Source organism: Tamandua tetradactyla, chromosome 11 (assembly GCF_023851605.1).
Source record: "Tamandua tetradactyla isolate mTamTet1 chromosome 11, mTamTet1.pri, whole genome shotgun sequence".
Lineage (NCBI taxonomy): Eukaryota > Metazoa > Chordata > Mammalia > Pilosa > Myrmecophagidae > Tamandua > Tamandua tetradactyla.
The window spans coordinates 50,106,989-50,133,551 of record NC_135337.1 but is presented as its reverse complement, the minus strand read 5'-3'; the positions used below and the strand labels follow the sequence as shown (position 1 = coordinate 50,133,551).

The 26,563-nt window shown below is 35.0% G+C and overlaps 1 long non-coding RNA gene and 1 pseudogene across 1 annotated transcript in view; one reads left to right on the top strand and one right to left on the bottom strand.

Annotated features, from left to right (window-relative positions):
- LOC143650147 (uncharacterized) overlaps positions 1 to 26,563 on the bottom strand; it is a 143,602-nt gene that overhangs the window by 31,824 nt on the left and 85,215 nt on the right. The gene's annotated exons all lie outside the window — the stretch shown is intronic.
- Positions 1,531 to 26,222, top strand: LOC143650944 (medium-chain specific acyl-CoA dehydrogenase, mitochondrial-like; annotated as a pseudogene).

The window sequence follows — 26,563 nt, the reverse complement described above, 5'->3', positions numbered from 1 at the left end:
GAGTTTTTAGTTTGTGAACCTATTTTACAAATGGCTTTTTCAGAAAAATGCATATACTCTCCAACTTTTGCACACTAGGGAATTCTAGATTCCCTTGAAGCTCATACATGGATTTCCTTGGGTTCCATAGCACAGTATAGCATGTTCAATAAACTTTTGTTGACTGCGTAAAATTATAACCTCTTCAGCATGTCAAACATTTCAGCACCCATGACCAGGTCCCTGCCCACCTCTTTAGCCTTTTTTCCTGCCCCTTTCAGCTTGATACTTTAGATTCCAAGCTGGTAGGTTACCCCCTACAGCTACTCTTTCATTCCTCTGTGCCTTTAATCTGTCTTTGTGACTTTTATTTGGTCTTCAAGACTTACCTTTTCCACTAAGTTTTGCTTCTTAATTTGCTTGCCCACCAGCCTTTCCACCCATTGTCAGCCATCCCATCCCCCATTGATCTTAGTAATCATTACTGGTGTCCCTATATACCCTTACTACTTTGAATTAAAACTGTTAAGGTTACTCTCTTCTTTGAGCTGTAAGTATCTTGCATGCAAGGAACTTGTGCTTTTAGGCATTGTGTCCACAGAAACTTGTCTCTCAATAAAATTGAATAACTGAACTACCTAACACTTGCCCCTCACTACTGCCTTTAGCAGCTGCTTACATCTTGTCACTCCTCTGTTTCTACCAAATAAAATTTTAATTTCTAAGTATGATATAAAGGTTTCCTTGTCCTCTATCTCCCTCTTTTTTTCCCAGACTTATTTCCTACCATTTTCTTGCATATACAGAATTCACATGCTATGGGTCTCTGATACTTTCAGCATTGCAAATACTGGATAACTCCGCCTCTTCGGCCTGAAATATATGTTCCACCCCTTTCCTTCTTTCCACAGGATCCTTTTCTTTTTTAAGAATTAAGTGCCACCTCCTCCGGGAAGCTTTTCATTGATACCCTAAGGCAAAACTAGTATCTCAAGCATGTGTATGCCTTTCATACTTATACATATAACAATTACATTGTATGTAACTCTTGTTACCTTGCAAAAATCTTGAGGAAAGGATATCTTTCATGTCTAGCTTTCCCATCTCCAAATTCATAAAGCGGTACATAATAGATACTTGATAAATGTGTGAATGAATAAGTACATTCAAATTTGAATTAATTAACTTGGTTGAGGATATCTAACATTTTAAATTTTGATATAGTTTATTGGTATGCTATACCTAACTTTAATCTATACATCAAATGTTTTACATTTGAGCAGTTTGATTCCCTAACATCATTTTATTTTTATATAATTTAACATGTTTTAAACTACTGGTTTAAAATAAAACCCTGGTTCCAAATGTCCATAATTTAATAATTAACATTAATTTTTTCCCTTGTTTCCACATTTTCAAGGCCAATTGTGTAACAGAACCTAAAGCAGGCTCTGATATAGACCTGCTATAAAATGCAGGTCTGCTATAAAAATTGGTAAAATGACCAAAGCAGAAAAGAAAGGAGATGAGTATATTATTAATGGTCAGAAGATGTGGGTAACCAACGGTGAAAAAGCTAATTGGCATGTTGTTTAAAACATTTCTGTATTGCTTCATGAGTGCTTTACATTCAGGATTTCCCTTCTTTTCTTCCCATTATTTTTAAAAACACTACAGTTAAGGTAAGCTATACTCAAGGAACTGGAAGGTCCAAAGAGATTAGAAATAGTTGAATTATTTTCAAAAACTATTTTTATAAGCCTATAAACTGATCCTTCCGATTGGCTCTCAGAATCTTAATTGGCAAAATAAAATAAAAACTGCTGCTGTGGTTGAATCTGATTAGGAAGGAAGGGTCCCTTGGACTTGGCATTGTTATCTCCTCTACCAAACTCCTTTACTAGTATTTCTTGGAACCCCCTGAGCCTCTGAAGAAAACAGAAGACCATTGGTATGGCACATCTCTCTTGTTTTGAGCAATAAACAAAGGTGGTCTTAAAATTCAGGTTATGTTTAAAGGGGACAAAATTTTTATTTAAATAAAATCTAGAAGGTCTAAGTATATGAATCTAAATGATATGAAATTCAACAAAGGATCAAAAATCCTTTGTATAAATATTAATATGTTGAAGAAAGACGTATTTGGCAGTATTATTTGGAAAAGAAGGATGCAGAATGATTTATAAGTATCTACAGGTTCAATAGGAATCAACTGTATGATGTATCAGCACTTAAAAAGCAAATGTAATTTCAAGCTGAAGTAATGAAAGGATCTCATCAAACATGAAAAAATGGTGGCACTTCTAGGCAACACATTTTAAGATATGCATTGACAGATTTTAATGAATTCTGAAGCAGGTAAGTGTCCTGCATTTGGAGGAGCTTATAAAACATATTCTTTGAGGAATAAAGGAATTGGGCTTGGCTATTTTAGAAGAATCTTGAACTATTTGAAATAACACATAGAAAAAAAAGCAGACTTGAATTGTTGCTTCAGGAAGCCAGTTTAGGGTTAATGATTGAAAGTGAGAAAGATGCAGAATTTCACTCAATGTAAGGACAAGCTTTACAACAATACTGTTGTCCAGTATATGTTGAGGTATCATGGAAAATAATATATTTGCCTATCACTAGACTATATAAATAGAGTCTTCCTAGAAGGAGGACTTTTTCAGTAATCAGAATAAAGAGCTGCCTTCTTATCTGCAAAAATTCTGATTCAGTACGAGTGTCTGCAGTACAATTTCTGGCATATAAAGTATCATTCTGGGCATTGAGTCTTCCAGAAAGCTATTTTTTATTTTATACAGTTTTCATATCCATGAATCTCCTACAAATATCCTAAATGTCCAGAATTATAGAGTGCTGTGTTAGCGTGTTATGATTAAGCAATTCATCATAATATCAACAAATAATTTTAAAAAGTGAAGAAGCAATTAAGGTTTAAGAAATTCAGAGAAATCTAACATGCAATTAGAAGCTTTTGTAATTTTAAGAACTGACAAAGTACAACTATTCATATGGTAAGGCAAATAGTTAATAAGTGAAACTAGAAAATGCTTTTTACTATTTATTTTAATTATTACTATTAAATAAAACTATAGAATAAATGGTAATTTATTGGTTTTAAGAATAGAAAATGCATTTGTTGTTTGCGCAGAAATACATTTTTAAAAATTCTCCTGTACCAGACCATGTAGTAATATATTAGACGGAGGTTTGAATGCTTTGCGCATCTTCCTCCTTATATTTCATTTCAAAATCTTTCCGGGAAACTTTTTTGGAAGGACAAACCAGTAGAAATTCATAATTTAGCCATTTCAAAAACCACTGACTTCACTGCATAAAAGGGACAGTTGTCAGAACACAGGTATCTCGGTCTCATATTATTCCTTTTCACAGGCAGTCCTATTTGCCTTCTTTTATAGATAGCTTTCCCCTTGAAGGATAAAATTGGTTAGGGGGGAGAAAAAATGCTAGTTACAATATATGCATACCTTCTTTTTATATTAATGCTCTTGATACAAGGAATTTTTGCTTACAACTCAAAACTACCAAAAAAAGCTGAATGACATAACGATTAAGAAGGAGACCTGAAATAGAATACTAGACATGCTTCATCCAGGAATATAACTTGAGCAAGTTTTTTAACCCTCTCTCATTCTTCATTTCTTCATCTCTGCAATAGAGGCAATAAAAATTAAGATTACTGGGTTACCTGAGATAGCTGTAACCATGTATTATCTGCCACTATTACCATCATCATAATATGTGTGTATATATGTATATTAGGGATTTTTTATTGGCTCGTTCTGATCCAAATCCTAAGGCTCCTCTTAGTAAAGCCTTTACTGGATTTATTGTGGATGCAGATACTCCAGGAATCCAGGTTGGAAGAAAGGTAAAGTGTATATTTATCAGTAATTAAGAAATCAGATATTATTTTAACTATAAATTTGAAATTACTATTACTGTTTCCTTTATAGAAAATATTTTGTTCAGATTAAGTTAGGATAAAAATAAATTGTGGAATCCAAAGTGTAAAACCCATGGATCTTTAAAAAACGTTGTGTATTCATCACCACAATCAATTTTAGAACATTTTCATTACTCCTAAAAGAAAAACCCCATACCCCCTATAGCCCCTTATTGACACTTAGCATTAGAACGGTATCTTTGTTACAACCAATGAAAGAATATTAATGTTAACTATAGTTTACAGTTTGCACTAGGTGTATTTTCTCCATATACCACCCACTTTTAACCTCTTGTAATAGTGATGTATATTTGTTCTGGTTCATCCAAGAACATTATTATATTTGTACTACTAACCAGTCATCATCCACAACAAGGTTCAGTATGTTACACAATCCCATATTTTATCCTCTAGTTTTCCTTCTACTGACACACATCACCCTCAACTTCCCATTTCACCCATTCACACGCATAATTCAGCTTTGTTAATTACACACGCAATAATGTGCTACCATCACTGCCATTCACCTCCAAATATTAACAATCAACAGATTAGAAATTTGGCACAAACTAAGCATCAGCTCCCCATTCTTTACCTTCATTCTATTTCCTAGTAACTTATATGTTAAATTTTAACATTATGAGTTTGCTTATTATAATAAGATCATATTAGTGAGATCATACAATATGTGTCCTTTTGTTGAATCTATTATTTCCTTATCCTCAATTTCATTTCTTTTCACTCTAATCATTGTTATTTCTTTCCTTCAGTTTGCTCAGGGATTAGTTTGCTATTCTTTTAGTTCTTCCAGATGGGAAATTAGATCTTTGATTTTAGCTCTTTCCTCTTTTGTAATGTAAGTGTTTAGGGCTATAAAATTTCCCTCTGAACCCTGCCTTCACTGCATCCCATAAGTTCTCTCATTTTCATTCATCTTCAGATACATATTGATTTCTCTTGCAATTTCTTCTTTAACCCATGATTATTTAAGATTGTTCCTTAGCCAACATATATTTGTGAATTTTTCAGTTCTCTGCCTGTTGTTGATATCCAGCATCATTCCATTATGGTCAGAGAACATACTCTGTAAATTTTCAGTCTTGCAAATTTATTGGGACTTGTTCTGTGTCCAAACATGTGGTCTATCCTGGAGGATGATCCATGAGCACTAGAGAAGAATGTATATCCTGGTGTTTTGGGGTGCGATGTTCTATATATGTCTGTTAGGTCTAGGTCACCTATCACATTCTTCAAGTGAGTTTTTTGTCTCACTATAGATCTTTCTAGATAATCTTTGATGGGAGTGGTATATTGAAGTCTCCAATTATTATTGTACAAACGTATTTTCTCCCTTCAGTTTTATCAGTGTTTGCCTCATGTATTTTACATGTTGTATCTTATTTTTGTCTCTCTTTTTATACTTTTAGTTACCCTAATGATAATCTTCATTTCTGCACTCTCTTCCAAAGCCTTTCTCTCCTATCTTTCCCTTTTAGCCCATAGAACTACCTTTAGTATTTCTTGTAGGGTAGGTCTCTTGTCGACAAATTCTTTCAGTTTTTGTTTATCTGAATGTTTTAAGCTCTTCCTCATTTTTGAAGGGCAGTATTTTTGGATAAAGAACTCTAGTCTGGCAGTTTTTCTCTTTCAGTGTACAAAATATATCATATATATTTAAATATAAAACTGCCTTCTTTCCTCAATGGTTTCTGATGAAAAATTGAGACTTAGGCTTATTATGTTTCCTTTGTATGTGACAACTCACTTTCCTCTTGCTGCTTTCAGGTATCTTTCTTTATCTTTGGCATTTGACATTCTTATTAGTATATGTCTCAGTGTATGTCTATTAGGATTTATTCTGTTTGGAATACATTGCACTTCTTGAACCTGTAAATTTATGTTCCTCGTAAGGATTGGGAAAATTTCAACCATCTTTTCCGGAAATATTCTTTCTGCCCTTTTTACCTTCTTCTTTGCTTCTAGGACACCCATGGCATGCATGTTTTATGTTCTTCATGCTATCATTCAATTCCCTGAGACCCTGCGCAATTTTTTTTCATTCTTTACTTTATCTCTTATTTTGTCTGTAATGCCTTGGGTGTCCTATCCTCTAGTTTGCTGATCCTTTCATCTGCCTGTTCAAATCCGCTGTTCTGACACTCACAGTAAAAGAGCCTGCAAACATACAATGAGATTTGTCTCTATAAATAATATGAACCTGTAGACCTTTAGACAAGTATTGGTTTTACTCTGTGTGAAACATTTTCTCAAAAAAAGGCTTGATAAATTTTTTCTGTAAAGGTACAGATAATAAATATTTTAAGCTTTGCGGTCCATATGGTCTGTCACAATTACTCATTTTTGCCTTTGAAGCAAAAAAGCAGCCAAAGATGATACATAAATGAATACTGTAGCTGTGGCCCACTAAAATTTTATTTAGAAAAGCAGGTATTGCAGGCCTTAGGCTGTCAACCTCTGTTTTAGACAATTGCAGAAAGTCACAAACAACAGTTAAAACAAAAATTGATCCTAGCTCAAAAAAAAAAAATGTTTCTTAAAATACATCAGTTTTCTTGTAAGGGATTAAACATAGGCCAGCGATGTTCAGATACAGGGAATTGTCTTTGAAGATGTGAAAGTGCCTAAAGAAAATGTTTTAATTGGTGAAGGAGTTGGTTTCAAAATTACAATGGGAGTTTTTGATAAAACCAGACCTCCAGTAAGTAATATAAGTTGATCATCTTTATAGGATCTGTCTTTGCAATTTCATTGAGGTATATTATATATTCACATACCATATAATCATCCAAAGTATACAATCAGCAGTTCACAGTATCATCATATAGCTGTGCATTCATCACCCAATTTGATTTTTTGACATTTTCATTACTCCAAAAAATAAAAAAATAAAAATAAAATGAACCCCCAAAACATCCCATTCCCCATCCCCCTTATTATTTATAGGATCTTTATTGCAGTAAGTAGTTTCATTTCAACATTGCATGCTTGTTTTTTTCTTAATAGTCTGCTTTTATTAAAAGTGGAGAGACATTGTCAACATTACTTTTTAGAAATGTTCAACTCTTTTGCTTCTCATATTTATAGAAATTATGCCAACATATATAAAATTGCTGTAGTTGTTGGTAGATTTACAAGAGAGGCATTTGACAATCATTAGTGTTGACATGTAGTCATTTCTGGTTCTCTGACTCATTAAGAATATTACACCTAGTAAACTTTCCTTTGTTAACATAGAAAAATGACGTTTTCTGTAGGCTATGCTTTTATGCCTCCAAAATGCCTGCCATTAACCTGTAACTTGTAAATAATATAATCTTAAATTCTTATCCCCACTGCCCCAATTCTCTTATTGTCTTAAGCTGTAGGCCATCTTCTCTTTGTATAATCCTTAATTTAAACTCTTAGATAACCACATTCTCTGTGTTTTAAAGACAACATAAACTTTTGTTTTATGAAATGTTAAAATACTAGGTAGCAGCTGGTGCAGTTGGACTAGGACAAAGAGCTTTGGATGAAACTACCAAGTATGCCCTGGAGAGGAAAACTTTTAGAAAGCTGCTTGTAGAGGTAATTTAAATACCGTTCTTACTTTGTTCAGAAGAAAAGATACTTATTTTCATCTAAATACTTGGAAGTTATTTTTAAATTGCAATTTAATCTATTTCTGTTTTGACAGCAAGAACATAATATGGTCTATTGGGATGGGTTTTAATTTAAAAGAAGAAAGAACAATATTTACTTAGTACCTCTTATATACCTGACACTATTGTAAGCATTTTGAATATATTATTGAACTCTTCCAGCAATCGGTTTTGGTAGTACAGTAATGTCCATTATAGAAGAAATTGAGGCTCAAGGAGGCTAAATAATTTGTCCAAGGGCACAGTTTTTAAATCATAAATCCAGGACTCTACTCCATGCTTTTAGCTCCTTATTATTTCCCATGTCTTCTTGAGTATCAGATCATTTTTTATCTAAAATATCACGTCTTCCATGAATTTCTGGGGAAGGTTTAAGCTGTTATCTCTTCAAATATTGATGCTGTTTCATTTTCTATATTCTCTCTTTCTGTAACTCCTTATATGTGTACAGTGAACCTACTCTGCAGAGAACCTATGGTTCTCAAACTATCTGTGATAAAGACTATTTTGCTTATTTGTTTTCAATTTCCAGTCCATTATGGACCATTATTTCTTTAAAATACATTAAAAGTGTTGCAACAATGTCAAACTGGTATAAAAATTTTTAAATGCTTATGCTTGTCTTCTGTACTGTGAACTGATAAAACTTGCAGACTAGTGCTGATCCACAGATCAAACCTGAATTAGTACTGTTCCTTGTCCCTTAACCCCAGTTTTTATAATTTCTCTCTCTGTGCTAGGTAACTTTCTCAGATCTGCTTCCCAATTCCAATCCTGTGTTTAATCTGTTATTTAGTCCATCTGATTTTTTTTATCTGTTCTACCTTCTAACTCTGTTATGGCCAGTTATTTCCTATTGTTTTAATTTTTGCTTCTGAGCTATTTATTTGCAGCTGGTATCATTTTTTTTTTCATTGGTTTGCGGACATATCTTAGATATTGGTTTTAGATTTTCATCTTTCAAGCACCCAGGGGCTTTACTATTCTAGAAGCAGTTTTTTTACCTTAATTTATGCACTTGGGGGAATCCTGTAACACAGGGATCGTATACTGAGTTATGCTGTAAGAGATTCTCTTCTTTCTTTTATTTTTTTAACCTCCAAAACAGAGTCCAGGGTAAGAGATAAACTTTCTTATGTTCTTTCAGTCCTGATGAGCAGAGATTTTTAGTTCCCCTTTTCAGAAGAAGTTCATTGACACAGGAAATCTTAGTTTCAGCCCCTTTCCTTGGTCACACTTATGTCCAACACTCCTGCTCTTTAGTATTCCTTAAAATTTCAGCTCCTATCCGTTGGACCCAAATCTGAGCCAGATATTTTTTTCCTTCTCTTTGTCATCTTTTCTCAATCAAGATTTAAATGTCTTCTTGGAGGCACCTGGAGATTTCTGTTTCTTCCCTTTGATTGTTCTTTTTTTAAAAAATCAATCTTTACTTTATGTTTATGGCCAGAAAGAAAGTCAGTGTTAACTCATTTATGTTGTTAGAACTATCTGTATACATTTTACTAAATGTTAATTTGACTTCATTATAAACAGATAACTTTAATTACTCTTCAGTGAAAATTTGTCATCCTCTCCAGGTATGTCTTCCTCACCAAGTATCTGATGATAATTCTTAGTTTTGATGTTCTTCAACTCAATATGTATTTTTTTTTCCTTTACATTCCCCTTCTTGTAGCTTGTGACTATTCTTTTTTCAGTATCTTTACCATCTGCACCAAGGTATTTTTGCCTGAAGGTCCTTATTATTAAGTACAGAAAAATCCTGCTTACAGTTCACTCACTTTTATCACCTGAGTCCTATGAGAATTGTTCCCTTTTTAAGTACTCTGCAGATGTTGGTTGCCTTCATTTTTAGTTAAAAGTATATTGGAATGATGCCGCCATTCCTTGTTACCCCTTTTGCAGATGGTCCCCATTTGTGTGCTCTTTGCAGCTCTACTCCACAAAGTCCATGTTCTAAAGCACTGTTATGTCATTGTTTCACATGGGCAATATTCAAGAGCAGAAGGCACAATTTGATTAACAATTTGAATAATTTATTGATCATTTAAAAGGCTTTTCCGTGTATTTTCTGATTATTAGTTCAAAATGATTATACAAAACAATGCATGCAGCAGCATAAACAAGTATAACAAACAAGCAAATATAAGACACTTTAATCCTGGCCAGCAGATTGTAAAAGTAAAAGCAAGAGAGAGAGAGAAAAATTTTCACCAAACGGGATAGTTCCTACATCTGATAATTCAGGCTGAGGAAGTCCCGGAGAGTCCCAACCAGTCCACAGGGTCCCAGGCGCAGCGTGCCCTTCTGGATGTGACTTCCAAAGTCTGCTTGGGCAAGGACCAAAATTACATGGCCTGTTCCAGGAGTTGGAGTGCTATTGCACACGCACTTAGGAGGGGCTAGTTCCTGGTTATGGGCACATGGTGTCCTTATTGATTAATGTATCACAAAGCATTCCAGAGAAGGCAGCCACTCTCCCCATGAAGGTGTCATGATGTCTGTAGCTTATCTTTAACCAGGACCTAGACCAAAAGGTCTAATTAGCCATTGGTGTCTGTACTTTGTTCAGAGATCATGTTTAACTGAAACTTGAGGTGAAAACACCAGTGTCTTATGTATAGTTGCCTGCCTGGGTTATGGTTCGGTCTCACTTCTACATTTATTACAGTCATTATTAGAGTTAGAAGAGTCATTTCATACTTGGAGTCCAAACAAATTATTTGGCCACTTCATGTCTAACATTGGGAGATATATAATATATCACGGCATACTCATCTTTGTTTTCATATGGAAATTTAGAAGCAAAAAATATAAATTAGTGGGGGAGCGAGGGTAATTCAGTGATAGAATTCTCGGCTGCCATGAAGGAGACCCAGGTTCAATTCCTGGCCCACGCACTTCCCAAGACAAACAAAGAAACTGACAAAAACAAACAAAAAAATTCAATAAATGGTGCTGCAGTAATGGGATACTCACATGGAAAAAGAGTGAAATGTGACCCTACCATACAGCGTACAAAATATATATTATATAAGTTAGATTTACTTTTTAAATATTTTGATCTTGTATTGGTTATGGGTATGTATGAATATGGGAGAGAGGACTGTAAAGTGGTGTATGTATGTAGTATGTATCACTTCATTTATTTGTGGTAAAGATTAGTTTCATCCTTTCAACATTATCTGTTCAAATCAGTGGATATTCCAGATACATTTATGACATTCTATGTAGTCTATTTTCTTTTACTTATTAAATTAGCACATTAGGAGTGTTTTAACTTTCTAAAATAAAACTATGTTGCAGTCTGCTTGCCTTCTAAAATAACTAGCCTTTGCATAGTTCTTAGTTATTTCTTATTCAATTTCTATAATTTCTCTGCCTCTTATTCTTACTCTCTGAATATGCTGGCTATATTTTATGTTGGAAGCATACAATACTACTGCTTTTTGACTCAGTGCTAACCTGCACTCATTAATTGTGCCTATACTCCGACTTCTTAAAGTACTCAACCAGATTATTTTTCCATGTGGTCTAAAACAATACAATAAAATTGACTGTAGTGAACATGTTTGCAATCCCTGGGACCCTTGCCTATAGTCTTATATTTCCTAGCCAAGCAAGGGGTTGATTTATATATAGCTTAGATTTTTCTCTAAAAGACAGTATGGTGTGATAGTCCAGTAACAACAGTGCCATTCACTACCATGTTTATTACTGTTGTTATTATTTCTGTCTTTGAGTGCATGCTATGTATCTCTGCATCTTGTCTTCATCTGACTCAACCTGATGCGGCTGAAGAAAGCGGCAGAAAATCAAATGGTGCTTTTTCTTACCAGTGATTAAAACTAGTAGCATTGATAACAGAACACTGGACTTTAACATCACTTAGTGACAACTGCCTCCTCCTTAATGTACTAAAACTTTACATTTGGCAAAAGTTAGAGTGGTCTAGGATGCTACGAAATAATCTGATAAGAATAACTCCCAGAAGTATTGACCATTATTGCCAATTAAGAAATTACTTTTTCACAGTATTTCCATTTCTGGGTAGAAAAATGGATTGGGGGAGGGGGACAGAGACCTGAGACTTAAATATATTTTCCTTTCTTTGTTGTTGTAACTATTTTGCTTCCTCCACTATGAGTAGCATTCAATGTCAGGCCAATTAGAAGGAGTGGAAAAGTAATTCATTCTGCCGTTCTGAAAAACTAAACCAAGAGCTGCCATTAATATGTCTTTTCTTTGGGAAACTGTGACTCAGTGAAAAGATTATGGGCTGAAAGTCAGGTCTAGGTTAGAATCCTCCTTCCACAAATTATTAGCTGTGAAACCTGGAGTTTATATTCGAGTGAGGATATGAGGGGAGAGAGTAAACACATTTACACAAGCAGGGAACTTTTGTTTTGGAGACCTTTGTATTTCTAATGCTTGAACTACGAATTTCTATTTCTTTCATTCAACAAACAGCAATTGAAGGCCCACCATATTAAAATACTAATAATAGGATGCTTTCTCGGTATACTATTCCAAGTCCTTTGCATGCATTTACTCTTTTAATACTCACAACCAAACTATGGAGTAGATATTGTTTATTATTCCTCTGTAGCACACATAAAAACATTAGGGCCAGTCAATAAATGATAGAGCCAGTATTTGAGCTCACATAGTCACTTATTTAAAGAACCTGTACTCTTTCTATGTGACACGTGCTCTTTCCAGATAGAAACCCTCAGGAACCTTTAACCTTAGCTTGGAAATAAATTACATATCTTGAAACAAAAAGTAATATAAGATTTAGCCCAAAGTGAGAACTAAACACTGGGTTGTAGGGCAATTATCATGGGCTGGACACATTATAGGGAACCTGAACTGGGTTTAGTGCAGAGTTTCTCAGAGTGTGGGCTGAAAACAACTGAATGAGACTCACTGGGAGTCCTGGTTAAAAAATATTTAAACCTGGGCCCACCTCCAGATCTTTTGAATCATAGTCTCTCAGAGAGGTGCATAGGAATCTTAAAACTTTGTATTATATACCAGATTGAAAAGGCTGTGGGGAAAGGAGCACTTTATAAATTGCCAATGGAAACATAAATTGGTACAGCCTATATGAACTACACTTGAGCAGCTTGTATCAAAGTACATACACTTTGCTAAAATGTGGTTCATAAAGGTACCAAAGTATATACTTTGGACTGATCTAGAAATGGTTATCCTACAGATCTACTCCAAATCATATTTATCCTTTAAATGTACTCCCATATATACAGTATGATATATGCATAGTGTATTCATTTTGACATTCTATAGAAACAATCAAAATGTTGATCATCAGGCAGTGTGACAGTGGCTTAGTGGCAGAATTCTTGCCTGCCATGCCAGAGACCTAGGTTCGATTCCTGGTGTCTGACCATGTTAAAAAAAAAGAAGTGTTGATCATCCATATTGTGAAAACACATAAAGTTCTTTATGTATTGATAAGGAAAGTACTCCAAGAATGACTGAAAGTAAAAAAAGAAAAATGAAGTATCATCTGCATGTAGGCTAGCATATATTTGAAGAAGTGGAGACCAATATATGTTTTTGTTATATCCATATATGTTTTTGCTTATATGTATATAAAATATCTCTGGGATGATATAAAAAAAACTGAAAACGTTGGCCATCTCCTGAAAAGAAGACAGAGTAGAAAGAGGGCTGAGGTGATAGAAGTAGGAGTGAAACTTCACATTTTCTATCTATTGAACTTTGAACTTAGCAGATGTATTACCTATTCAAAATGTAAAAATTTTTATAAAAGAGTCATTGCCTTAGAAGAAGGGGCACAGTTCAAACCAGTAGAAATAAGGGAGGATGTTGTTCATCTTATTCCAAAAAGGAGTTTTCACACTGGTTAATCATGCCTCCTCTAAAACCTAATTACGCCAATCTCAAGCAGCTTTTCACATTGTAAATAGTGTGATTTTGTGTTATTTTGTTAGGAAGTATAGTAAATATATGAAATTGAAAAGCTCAGGTTTTCTTGTTTTAGTTTTTGTGATTTTGTTCACTTCTTGTATTAGTCAGGGTTGTCTAGAGAAATGAACTGATAGGAAATATCTATAAATAAGAGATTTTTATAAGAATTATTTTATACGACTGGGGATGGGCAAGTCCAACTTCCATAGAGCAATCCACAAGCTGGGAACTCCAATGAGGGTTTTAGATAAATTCCCCAGGAGAGGCTGTCTAGCTGAAGTACAAATGGAAATTCTCTCTTCTTACTGAGAAATCATCACTTCTCCTTTTAAAGTCTTCAGCTGATTGGATGAAACTTCTTTCATTATGGAAGGCAATCTCCTAATTTGATTTTAGATATAATCAGCCATAAATACAATCAACTTACTGATGAAATAAGTCCATGGAATATCTGCATAGTAACAATCAGACTGGTATTTTCTTGACCAAACAACTGGACACCATCACCTGGCCAAGTTGACAAATGCGCTTAGCCATTACAGTTCAGCCCTTGTCAGCTTGGAAGCAATACACATCTCCTTAAACCATACTTTATCTCTAAATAAAAAGAGTAACATCCATATTTCTGCCTGTACATATTTCAAATGTCCTAGGTACAACAGGAAATGCACTAGCTCTCCCCAGGATAGGGTGCAAGTCCTTGGGAAATATTCAGTATTAAACTTGATATCCTATAACTTGAATACTGCAACATGAAGCTAATACAATTTATGTCACATGATAAGGGGATAAGATAGGGAAGAAAACAAAGATATTTGCTTTATGTGTGTGTGTATATATATATATATATATGTTCATTAAAAAACAAGGAAGAAATATTCATAACCATTATTGTCCTTATTTCTATAACTGGTCAAATGGTTTTAACTCATACTTATAATTACCTTCATCCACTATCCATTCCATATTCCTTTTACCCTCAATAAGCATCTCAGCTGGCCCTGGTTCTTTGCCTAGTAGGGTGACCTAGACCTTCATTCGTGAAGTTTCTGAGCCACTGGTAATCCAGCCTGGACTGGGTTGTTGCAGTTTTCCATTGACTTTAATCATAGGGCATGGTAGTACTAAGAGATGCCCTAAGTGATCTGTATTCCAGGCAAACTCTTCTTTACCTCCATTGTGTAGTTCCAGTCCTATTTCCCTTTGATAGTCAGGATCAGTTATCCCAGCCAGTACAGTAAATTTCCTTCTTTGCTTATTCAGAGAATAAGAAGCCTAAAGTGGCCAGGTGACAGTCTTAACTTCCAGTTCAATGGAATTGTAGTTGTGCCTCCTAGTGGAAGCACTCCTCCTCCTTTTGTAACTAAGACCTGTAGACCAGCAGAACTTAAAGTTGCAGGGACAGGGAGCAAAAGAATTTTAAGTGGATCACAAGGGTTAACAATGAGTGGTGCCTCTTCCATTTCTACCCCATGATTTCTGGACCCATGAAACTTGGTTATGGGAGAAACAGCGCCATAGAGGGATGTATACATAGACGAGTATATCAAATGTTATCTCCTAGAGAACATTTCCCCAGCCCTGAAAGGTATTGCCATCTAGTTGATACCATAACTGAATCTTCAAAAGACTATTCACCATCTATCAATCGAGCTCCTTCAGGATTATGAGGAATATGGTAAGACCAGTAAATGTTGTAACTATTTGCCCATTTCCACATTTCATTTGCTGTGAAGTGGGTTGCTGGATCGAAAGTAATGCTGTGTGGAATAGCACGATGGTGGATAAGGCCATGGAAGCAAGAAGCTGAAATCAGCAAAACCCCGAGGAAAAGGGAGAGACCAGAAGACACCACCATCTGCCTTGCCACGTGGCAGAGGAACAAGAAGCACTAAAAGCCAGGCTTTGGAAAGAAAGCATCGCCATCATGATGCCTTAATTTGGACATTTTCCCTGGCTTAAAAATTGTAAGCTAATAAATTGCCATGCTTAAGCCAAACCATTTCATAGTATTTATTGGAGCAGCCTAGGAAAACAAAACACTACTCATAGAATTTATGGTTTTTACAGCCTCCTACTTTTCAAACCCATTTGATGTTACCTACTGAATGAAGTTCCTTTCTAATCATCTTACAACTCATGGTTCTGAATGCCTGTGAGACTTCTTTACTATTTTACTGTATGTTTCATTAATCTGTGTCCATTGTAGAATGGTTTAGAGGATACATATAAGTAAAAATAAGTAAACAAATAAACAAAAAAAACCCTCATCCATAATCTCCCTCCCGAGATAATTACAGTGAACCTTTTGTTGTGTTCTCTTTCATCATGAATATATTTTTCCAAACCTGTAACTGTACTATAAATAGCTTGAAAATGTCACATAACAATATATAGTGAACACGTTTCTATCCTATAATGTATCTTAGTCATATAACTCATATAGCGCTATCTGAGTTGAAAGTATTTGTCTTATGTCTCCTATTTGATTATGAATATCTAGAGGATAGGAAGCATCTTTTATTTGTCCTTGTTATGATACTCGCTTTCCCCTGTCAGAAACTAACACACCTTATTTTTTTTTTTCTGTAGCAATTTCCTTTAATGAGTTCCAGCAGACACTCAGAGGGTATCTCACTCAAAGTGCATAACCTTCATGCTGTAATGAGAAAATATGAAGAGCATTCTACAAAATAGCCTGCTTTTGTCAACTAGTATTCTTAAGCTTTCTTTTTCCCTTTGTTTTTAATTCTAGCCCCCAAAGGATATCTTTCTTGCTGGCTGAAATGGCAATGAAAGTTGAACTAGCAAGATTAACCTACCAGAGAGCAGCTTGGGAGGTCGATTCTGGTCACCAAAATACCTTTTTTTTGCCTCGATTGCAAAGGCATATTCTGCAAATATTGCAAATCAATTAGCTACTGATGCTGTGCAAATTTTTGGAGGCAAAGAATATAGTACTGAATATCCTGTTGAGAAACTGATGAGGGATGCCAAGATCTATCAGGTAAGGTTAAAAATGTTTTCTATTTTTTAGAGCACAGACTATTCATAAATGACAGGATATATTTCTTGTTATTTAGTCTTTATACCACTCATAATGATAAATGACTTTGCCTATAGAGGCTGTGAGTCAACGTTTTTCGAACTAATTAGCACAAAGAAGAATGTTACCATTGTTGGGGCATATGCTTTAAAAGGTAATAGGGTGGCCAAAAGATGGATGCAACCCAAGTATCCATCAGCTGAAGAATGGATAAATAGAATGTGGTTTATACATATAATGGAATATAATTCATCCATACAAAAGAATGAAGTCCTGATATGTGTGACATGGATGAATCTTGAAGACATCATATTGAGTGAAATAAGTTAGACACAAAAGGACAAATATTGTATAATCTCTTAGATTTGAGATAATTAGAAAAAGCAAACTCATAGAGTCAGAATCTAGAATATAGGTTACTCAGAATGGAGTAGAGCTAAAGAGTGGGAAACTGATGTTCTTATTTGGAATGATGAAATGTTTTGGCGATTTATGGTGGTGATGGTAGCACGACATTGTGAATTCAATTAACAACAGTGTAATAGATATACATATATGAATATGATTAAAAGAGGAAATTTTTGGTTTTACATATATGTTGAAAAAATTAAAGAAAAATTCCATGGAACTTCACTAAATAAACAGTGAACCCTAAGTTAAACCATGGACTTTAGTTAAGAGTACAATTATATCAAATTGCTATCATCAATTATAACAAATGTTCACACCAATGCAAGGTGTTGGTGGTAGGTTGATATATGGGAATCCTGTATTTTATGCATGATTGTTCTGTAAACTTGCTACATCTATACTAAAGGAAAAAATAGATGATAGGCTGACAAAATAAATGATACAAACACATATAGTTTGTCTTGATCAGCCTTTGAGTTAATTGTAAATATCTTTGCTCTTCTAAGCATATGCATGACATTCTGAGTTAATTATTTTGCTTTGAATCTTACCTGACAACTCTCGAATTGATTGAAACTATATTTGGAATCAAAAACTAATATTAGAAGACAATATTGATATAGATAAATCCATCTTCTAAATTATATTAGTGGTTAGAAAAACTTAGAGATAATAATATTTTAGTAAATGAGATACAAATGTATGTATTCCCCACAAGTGGCTTAATGCTTCTCAGTTTCTCTTCCATTGATTCCCTGCACCACACCTGCCTCTGCCCAACAAATTACTTGACAAATCCAGTTATTTGGGATAGAGTCATAGCTTGCTAGACTGAGGTGGAATTTTAGATGTAGTGTAGCCCCCCACCCACCTTCATCATAGGTGCAGAAACTAAGGACCAGAATCGGTGTTTTATCCAAAGTCACAGGCTTGTCTAGTCATATTACTATATTGGAGCATATAATACTGTTATTATTAGCAACTATTTAACTCTTTGCCATCTGAGAAGATGAACTGATAAATGACTGGAGTTAGAAGTTTAAACTAGAAATAAGGAATATCCAAGTGAACAAAACCAAATCCTCACGCAGTTTTTCTTTAACAACTGTTTTCCTTAGGTAGCAAGAGTGAAAAATCAGGTCTAAGAGTAGAATAGAGAATGACTGGACATAAGAATATAGGGTCGGACTTCTGGGACAATAGCAGAATAGGGAATTGCAGTCCTCACTCACCTTCCAAAAACAATGAGTGGACAGGCAGAAACTGTCCAAAACAACTGTTTCAGGGCCCTGAAGACCACTGGTGTGCTGCACAGCAAACAGGAAAGAGAGGATGAAAACACCAAGAAACAGCAGTTAAAAACTGTAATTCACTCAGCTGTGGCTCATGGCACCCATCTCTATCCTCAAGTCAAGCAGTTTTGGGTCAGCCCAGGACTTGGAAGGCTATGGAAGTCTACCTCCCCAAGAACAGAGGGGAACACAGCCGTGTACTGATCCAGCTATTGGGTCCCACTAGGTCCTGCTGCTTTAGCCCACCCCATACAAGTACCACCACACCATTGTTTCAACCCATGTTACAGGTGAACCACTAGTAGGCTGAAAGTATCCTGCCTTGTTAGGGCTGTGTGGAATAGATTGCCGAAGAGGGCCATCTGCTAGGCAGGCAAGGCAAGTGCATTTTTGGGAGCCATCAGGGGACTTCTTGATGAAGACAGCTACCTATTGGGCAGGCCAGGAAAGTGCAGCTGAATAAAAGGCTTTTGTTGGCTTTCCTTACCCTCTTCTCAGGGCCTGTTGGAACTGGTCTGCACTCTCAGAGTGGGTCCCTGGCCCAGTCTTAACTGGGAAAGTGTCAAAGAAGAGCCTTAATACAACCCTTTCAACAACAAAATCCAAGACAAAAGAGAGAAGCTGACATTCAGAATAATCTCATCAAGATAATGAGATGCCCAGATAACAGCAAAAAATTAAAGCCATAATAAGAAACAGTAAAATATGGTCCACTCAAAAAATAAATTGGATGAAATACAGAATTTGGAACACCTTATCAAATATGTTCAAACAAATCTCCTAACTCAATTCAAGGAGATAAAAGGAAACTATGGCCAAAGAGATGCAGAATATTAAGAAGACACTGTGTGAGCAAAAGAAGAATTTGAAATCCTAAAAGAAAATATAATAGAGAGGATTGGAATGAATGACACACTAGAAGAAATTAAAAATATGCAAGAGGCATACAGTAGCACATTTGAACAGGCAGAAGAAAGAGTCAGCAAAGTAGAAGACAGAGCAGTTGAAAGCATACATTCAGAAAAAAACAGATAGAGAATGGAAAAAAGTTTGCAGGATCTAAAAGATTTTAATGATAGCACAACGCACACAAACATAGGCTTCATGGGTGTCCCTGAAGGAGAAGAAAAGAGAAAAGGGGCAGCAGGGATATTTGAGGAAATAATGGCCAAAAACTTCCTAACTCTTATGAAAGCATAAATATACATATCCAAAAAGTGCAACATACTCCAAACAGAATAATTTGCAATGGATCTACTTCAAGACATAGCGCAATCAGACGGTCAAATGCCAAAGATAAAGAGAGAATTCTGAAAGCGCCAAGAGAAAAGTGATTCATCACATAACAGGAACATACAATAAGACTATTTTCTGATTTCTCATCAGAGAAGAACTGCCAGTCAAGAATTCTTTATCCAGCATAACTGCCCTTCAAAAATGAGGGAGACAGAGTGATGCGATCAGTGAGTGGAAAAGTATTTGCAAAGCCCCCTTCAGGGAATGGTGAGAACGGGGAGAAATTCAACTTCCCCAAGTTGAATTCTTGATATTCTCACAAGCAGTGTGGACAACCAAAGCTATAGGCTGAGCCGCTAGTCTTGGGGTTTGTTCATATGAAAATTAACCCCCAAAAGGATAGGTCAAGTCTACTTAAAATTTAGGCCTAAGAGTCACCCCCAAGAGAACCTCTTTTGTTGCTCAGATGTGGCCTCTCTCTCCAGCCAACACAACAAGCAATCTCACCACCCTCCCCCTGTCTACGTGGGACATGACTCCTAGGGGTGTGGACCTTCCTGGCAATGTGGGACAGAGATCCTAGAGTGAGTTGAGACTCAGCATCAAGGGATTGAGAAAAACCCTAGAATGAGCTGAGACTCAGCACCTAGGGATTGAGAAAACCTTCTCAACCAAAAGGGGGAAGACTGAAATGAGACAAAGTGTCAATGACTGAGAGATTCCAGAGTTGAGAGGTTATCCTGGAGGTTATTCTTATGCATTAGTAGATATCATCTTGTTATTCAAGATGTAATGGAGAGGCTGGAGGGAACTGCCTGAAAATGTAGAGCTGTGTTCTTGTAGCCATGTTTCTTGAGGATGATTGAATAATGATATAGCTTTCACAATGTGACTGTGTGATTGTGAAAATCTTATGTCTGATACTCCTTTTATCTACCTTGTCAACAAATGAGTAGAACATATGGAATAAAAATAAATAATAGGGGAACAAATGCTGAAGTTAATTTAGCTTGAAATGCTAATGATCAATGAAAGTGAGGGGTAAGGGGTATGGTAGGTATAATCTTTTTTTTTCTTTTCTGTGTTTGTTTTATTTCTTTTTCTATTGTCTTTTTATTTCTTTTTCTGAATTAATGCAAATATTCTAAGAAATGATGAATATGCAACTAAGTGATGATATTGTGAATTACTGATTATATATGTTGATGTTTTATTTGGTTTAATTTTTTTAATTAATAAATAAATTTTTTTTTTAATGAGGGAGACTTTAAAATAGTCACAGATAAAAAGACACTGAGAGGGTTCGTGAACAAGAGACCTGCTCAACAAGAAACACTAAAGGGAATTCTACAGGCTGAAAGGAAAAACAGAAGAGGGGGGCTTGGAGAATGTAGAAATAAAGATTATTAGTAAGGATAACTAAAAGGGTAAAAAATAAAGACACAAATATAAAATACAACACACATAAATCAAAGGAAAAAATGGCTGAAGTAAATACTGCCTTTAATTAAAATCACTGAATGTTGATAGATTAGTCATTCCAGTTAAAAGGCACAGATTAGCCAAATGGACAAAAAGAAACCCTATGACTCATCTATATACTGTCTATAAGACTCACCTTAGACCCAATGACACAAATAGCTTAAAAGTGAAAGGTTGGAAAATTATATTCAACAAAAACGGTAACCAAAGAAGAACTGGGATAGCTATACAAATATTGACAAAATGGACTTTAAATGCAAAACTGTTATGAGAGACAAAGAAGGATATCATATAGTAATAAAAGGGGCAATCTGAAAAGAAATAACAGTCACAAATATTTATGCACTTAACCTGGGTGCCCAAAATACATGAGACAAACAACAAATCAAACCAAAATTGAAGGGAGAAATAAACATTTCTACAGTAATAGTTGGTGATCAATACAACCCTCTCATCAATAGATAGAACAGCTAGAGAGAGGCTCAATAGATAAATCATATAGACTTAACAGACCTATACAGAACATTGCACCCTCAAACAGCAGGGTATATATTCTTAAATGCTCATGGATTATTCTCCAGGATAGGCTACCTGTAGGGTCTCAAAAGAAGTGTCAATAAATTATAATAGATTTGAAATATGCAAAGCTCTTTCTCTGATTATAAGGAAATGAAGCCAGAAATCAAAAGTAGGAGAACTGGAAAATTCACAAATGTGGAGAATAAACCACACACTCAATCAGTAGATCAAAGAAGAAATTGCAAGAGAAATTAGTAAATATCTTGCGTCAAGATCTAGAATGAGACAAGGATGCCACTCTTGTTATTCTACATTGTGCTGGAAATTTTAGCTAGAGGAATTAGGCAAAAGAAATGAGTGATCCAAATTGGAAAGGAAGAAGTAGAACTTCCACTATTCTAAGATGGCAGATCCTGTATTTAGAAAAATCTACAACAAAACCACTAAACTAATAAATGAGTGCAGCAAAGTGGTGGGATACAAGATCAACATACAAAACTCAGTAGTGTTCCTATGCATTAGTAAGGGGCAATATGAAGAGGAAATCCAGAAAAAAAAAATTCCATTTACAATAGCAATCAGTAGAATCGAATATCTAGGAATAAGTTTAACCAAGGATATAAAGGACTTATACCCAGAAATCTATAAAATATCGCTAAAAGAAATCAAAGACCCAACCAGATGAAAGGACATACTGTGTTCATGAATTGGAAAACTAAATATAACTAAATATTTTTAAGATGTCAGTCTACCCAATTTGATCTACAAATTCACACAGTATCAGTCAAAATTCCAGCCCCTTAATTTGCAGAAGTGGAAAAGCCATCAAATTCATTTGTAAGGGCAAGTTGTCCCAAAGAGCCAGAAACATCTTGAAAAAGAAAAACAAAGTTGAAGGGCTCACAAATCCCTGCTTTAAAGCATATTACATAGCTACAGAGGTCAGACAGCATGGTAATGGCATAAGGGTAAATATATCAATCAATGGAATCAATTCAGAGTTCAGAAATAGACTCTCACATCTATGGCAAATTGATTTTTGATGAAAGAGGATCTCTATATCATACCTTATAAAAATTAATTCAGTTGTATCAAAGGCCTAAATGTTAGAGCTAGTACAATAGAACTTCCAAAAAATGTAAAGAAGCATGTTAAAACTCTACTGGTAGGCAGTGGTTTCTTAGACTTTACACCCAAAGCAGAAGAAAAAATATATGCAAATGAGGCCTCCTCAAATTAAAAATGTTGCACTTATAAGAGCTTTTTCAACAAAGTGAAAAGGTAGCCTATTCAATGGGAGAAAATATTTGGAAACTGCATATCTGACAAGGGTTAAATATCCAGATATATAAAGGAAATCCTATAACACTACAACAAGAAAAAAAAAAAAAGGCAGGGCTGTGCAATGGTGACTCAGTGGCAGAATTCTTGCCTGCCATGCTGGAGACCCAGGTTTGATTCCTGGTACCTGCCCATGCAAAAAAAAAAAAAAAAAAAGACAACCACATTACAAAATGGGCAAAATACTTGAATAGACTTTTCCAAAAAAAGAAATACAGATGTCTCAAAAGCACACAAAAAGATGCTCAACATCACTAGCTACAATGAGTTATCATTTCACACCTACTAGATTGGGCACAACTGAAAAAACAGAAAAGTGTTGCAGAGGATGTGGATAAATAGGAACACTTATTCACTGCTGGTGGGATTGTAGAATGGTACAGCCACCATAGATGAAAGTTTGGCAGTTCCTCAGGAAGCTAAGTATTGAATTGCCATATGATCCAGCAATCCCACTACTAGGTATATGGTCAGCAGGGAACCAGATATTTGTACACTGGTGTTCATAGCAGCTTTACTTACCAGTGCCAAAAGATGGACACTTACAAGTGTCCATCAATCAATGAATGGATAAATAGAATGTGGTATCTACATATAATGGAATATTATTCAGCTATAAGCAAGAATGAGGTCCTGATGCATGCAACAACATGAGGACTTTATGTTGAGTGAAATAAGCATACACATAATGTCCAAGATTGTTATGACCTCACTGATATGAGCTAATTACAGTAAAGAAACTAAGAGTTAACATCTAGAATATAGGTTTCAAGGGGATAAAATGGGAGTAGAGGAAGGGGAACTAATTCTTACTTTGTGCATTTTTTAAATTTAGGTTGATTGTAAATGTTTGGAAATGGATAAAGGTGATGGTAGCACATTAAGTGTTGTGGTTGAATGGAGAAGTTTACAGTCAGGTATGTCACTAAAAGGAAGCTAGAGGATGGAATGTGGGACTGTAAAATATATTGAACCCTGGTAGGGATGATTACAAGGGTAAATAGTACAAATATGAGAATGTCCTTCAATGAACTAGAAGAAATATATGTCAATAATATAAGGTCATAAAAATAGGGTGGTACAAAGGTTCCGGGCACTAGAGTACCTTTCCAGAAACCTACAACCTCCAGATGGGTCCCTGGTCCAGATAAGTCTTGAAACCCAGCTAGCCTCTCCAGAACATCAGATAGTCCCATCTCCCTACCCCATATTAGTGACAGACCCTTCTAATATCCAATATAAAAAAAATTTAGAATTGCCATAGCCCAGACAACCCCAAAGAGGTATGGAAAGATCAAAGGTGATGATGGAATTATACATAGAAGATAGGACTTAAGAAATGAATATGAATGTTGAATCATTGAATTGATATTTCTTTTAGTCTCCAAAATTTTAGAGCAGCTAGAAGTAAAAACCTAAAATTGTGAAATTGTAACCCATGTCAAAGTTGGAAATATGTTCTACAACTAATTGTGGTATTGTGCTTTGAAATTTATAGCTTTTTTGTATATATGTTATTGTTCACAAAAAAAAGAAGGGAAAAAAGTCAATTGTGATGATAAAAAAGTATTTAAGCCTTCTAGCCTCCTATATCCTGGAGCATCTAGAAGAAAAAACTGAGAGGATCATATGGTAGTCCATGACAAACTCTGGGATCTATCTTGTAACCCCTTGTTGAAGAGTGCTTTGAAAACTATTGCTTTTTTATTGCTTTGCTTTGTATATGTTATACTATACAATAAAAAAAGTTAAAAAAAAAAGATGATCTTAAGAGATTCCACTAAAACATTCAATAAAATTCACCACACATTACTGATTGGTATTAAATAAAAAAAATATATGTATATGTAAAATTAAGAGATTTTTGAGGCAGAAGTGGAATGTAAATATAAGTTCAGGGAAAAAAAACAATCCAAATTTTCTTACCTAAAAGGACTCGATCAAGTTTTTATACATTGATTATGGTATCAAGCAGATATTCCAATAAATATCTTTAAGAGACTGATGTGACAACTTAATTTTTCAATAAGTCAGCTTTTACATTGTTGGAATTTACATGCTTGCAACTAAATTTATAATAAAAATATTGTAGATGGCAACTTTAAAAAAATAGGGTGGTATATGGGGAAAAATATGTAATGAAAACTATGAACTATAGGTAACAGTAATATTATAATATTCTCTCATCACTATAACAAAGGTACCACACCAATGCTAAGTATCAATAATTTGGGAGTATAAGCGTTTATTTGTTTGTTTGTTTTTTGGACCAATGAGAACGTTCTAAAATCGATTTTGGTGATGAAAGCTCAACTCTGTGATCATACTGAGAGCCATTGATTGCACACATTGGATGGATTGTATAGTATGGGAATAAAAATGCTTTTTTAAAAAAGAATATAGGTGACAAAGAGTAAAGGACTGTTCAGAAAAAAATGGATAAAAGTTTTGACAATTTCTTAAACTTTCAGTTTTTCTAAACTTTTTGAGATATTAATATCTTTTACTTTGCCATTTATTAGGACCCTCCTCCAAAATTTTTATAAAATACTTTTTATAATACTTTAAAATAATCTTTATAGGGAATTAAATATTTTCACAGATGTTTTAGTGTCCTGCCTACTAAAGCAGATACCACGCACCAAGTTGGTTTAAACAACAGGACTTAATTGGCTCATGATTTTGCGGCTAGGAGAAGTCTAAAATCTAAGTGTCATTGAAAGGTGTCTTTCTCCCAAAAGTCTATAGTGTTCTGGGGCTTGCTCTCAGTGATCCATGGTCCTTGGCTTTTCAGTCACATGGCAATGCCTATGGCAGCATCTTCTTTCTCTTCTGGATTCCATTGACTTCCAGGTTCTGGCTGCTCCCTCTTGTGCTCTCTCTGGGGCCTTCACCATAAGGCCTTCAGTAATAGTACTAAGACCCCTCCTGATTCGGCTGAGTCACACCTTAACTGAAGTAAGTTCATAAAAGTCCTATTTACAGTGAGCTCACACCACAAGAATGGGTTGAGTTTAAGAACCTGTTTTTCTGGGGTACATAGCTCCAAGCCATCACAACAGGTATCACAAAGTAAGGTTTAGCAATCACGCAAACTAGACCCTATATATGGCTTGATTCAGTTTGATATTATGATGGAGCTTATTTTACTTAAAATATCAAAGTATCTAGCTAAGTTGTACTGAAGCTATTTAACCTATATTTTTTTCTTGCAGATGTATGAAGCTACTGCACAAATTCAAAGTCTTATTATTGCCCTTGAACACACTGGCAAGTATCAAAATCAAGATCTCTATAGAAAACTGGTGAACTGTTGAATGTTGGAACATGATACACTAAATTCAGAAATGAAAAAGAGCTTTAAAGGTTTTTCCCAGTGAAATTTTTCATTAATACTCTTATGCCATATCTATGTAATGATTGTTGCAATAGTTTTACGCTTTTGTTTAACTTGACTTGCCTTTTCTCAAATAGGTTTGGTTTCATTAAAATATGTGTGCTCCTCTCTATCATTGTACTTTAATTGCATTAACCTAGAAAAATAATTTGCTTTGTTATTTTGACCTCTTAAAATTCCTTGGAATTTCATTATTTTTTCAATGATAGGAAAGTGAGCTTATGAAAGAAAGAATGATCCAAATGTAAATGTTCCAAAATT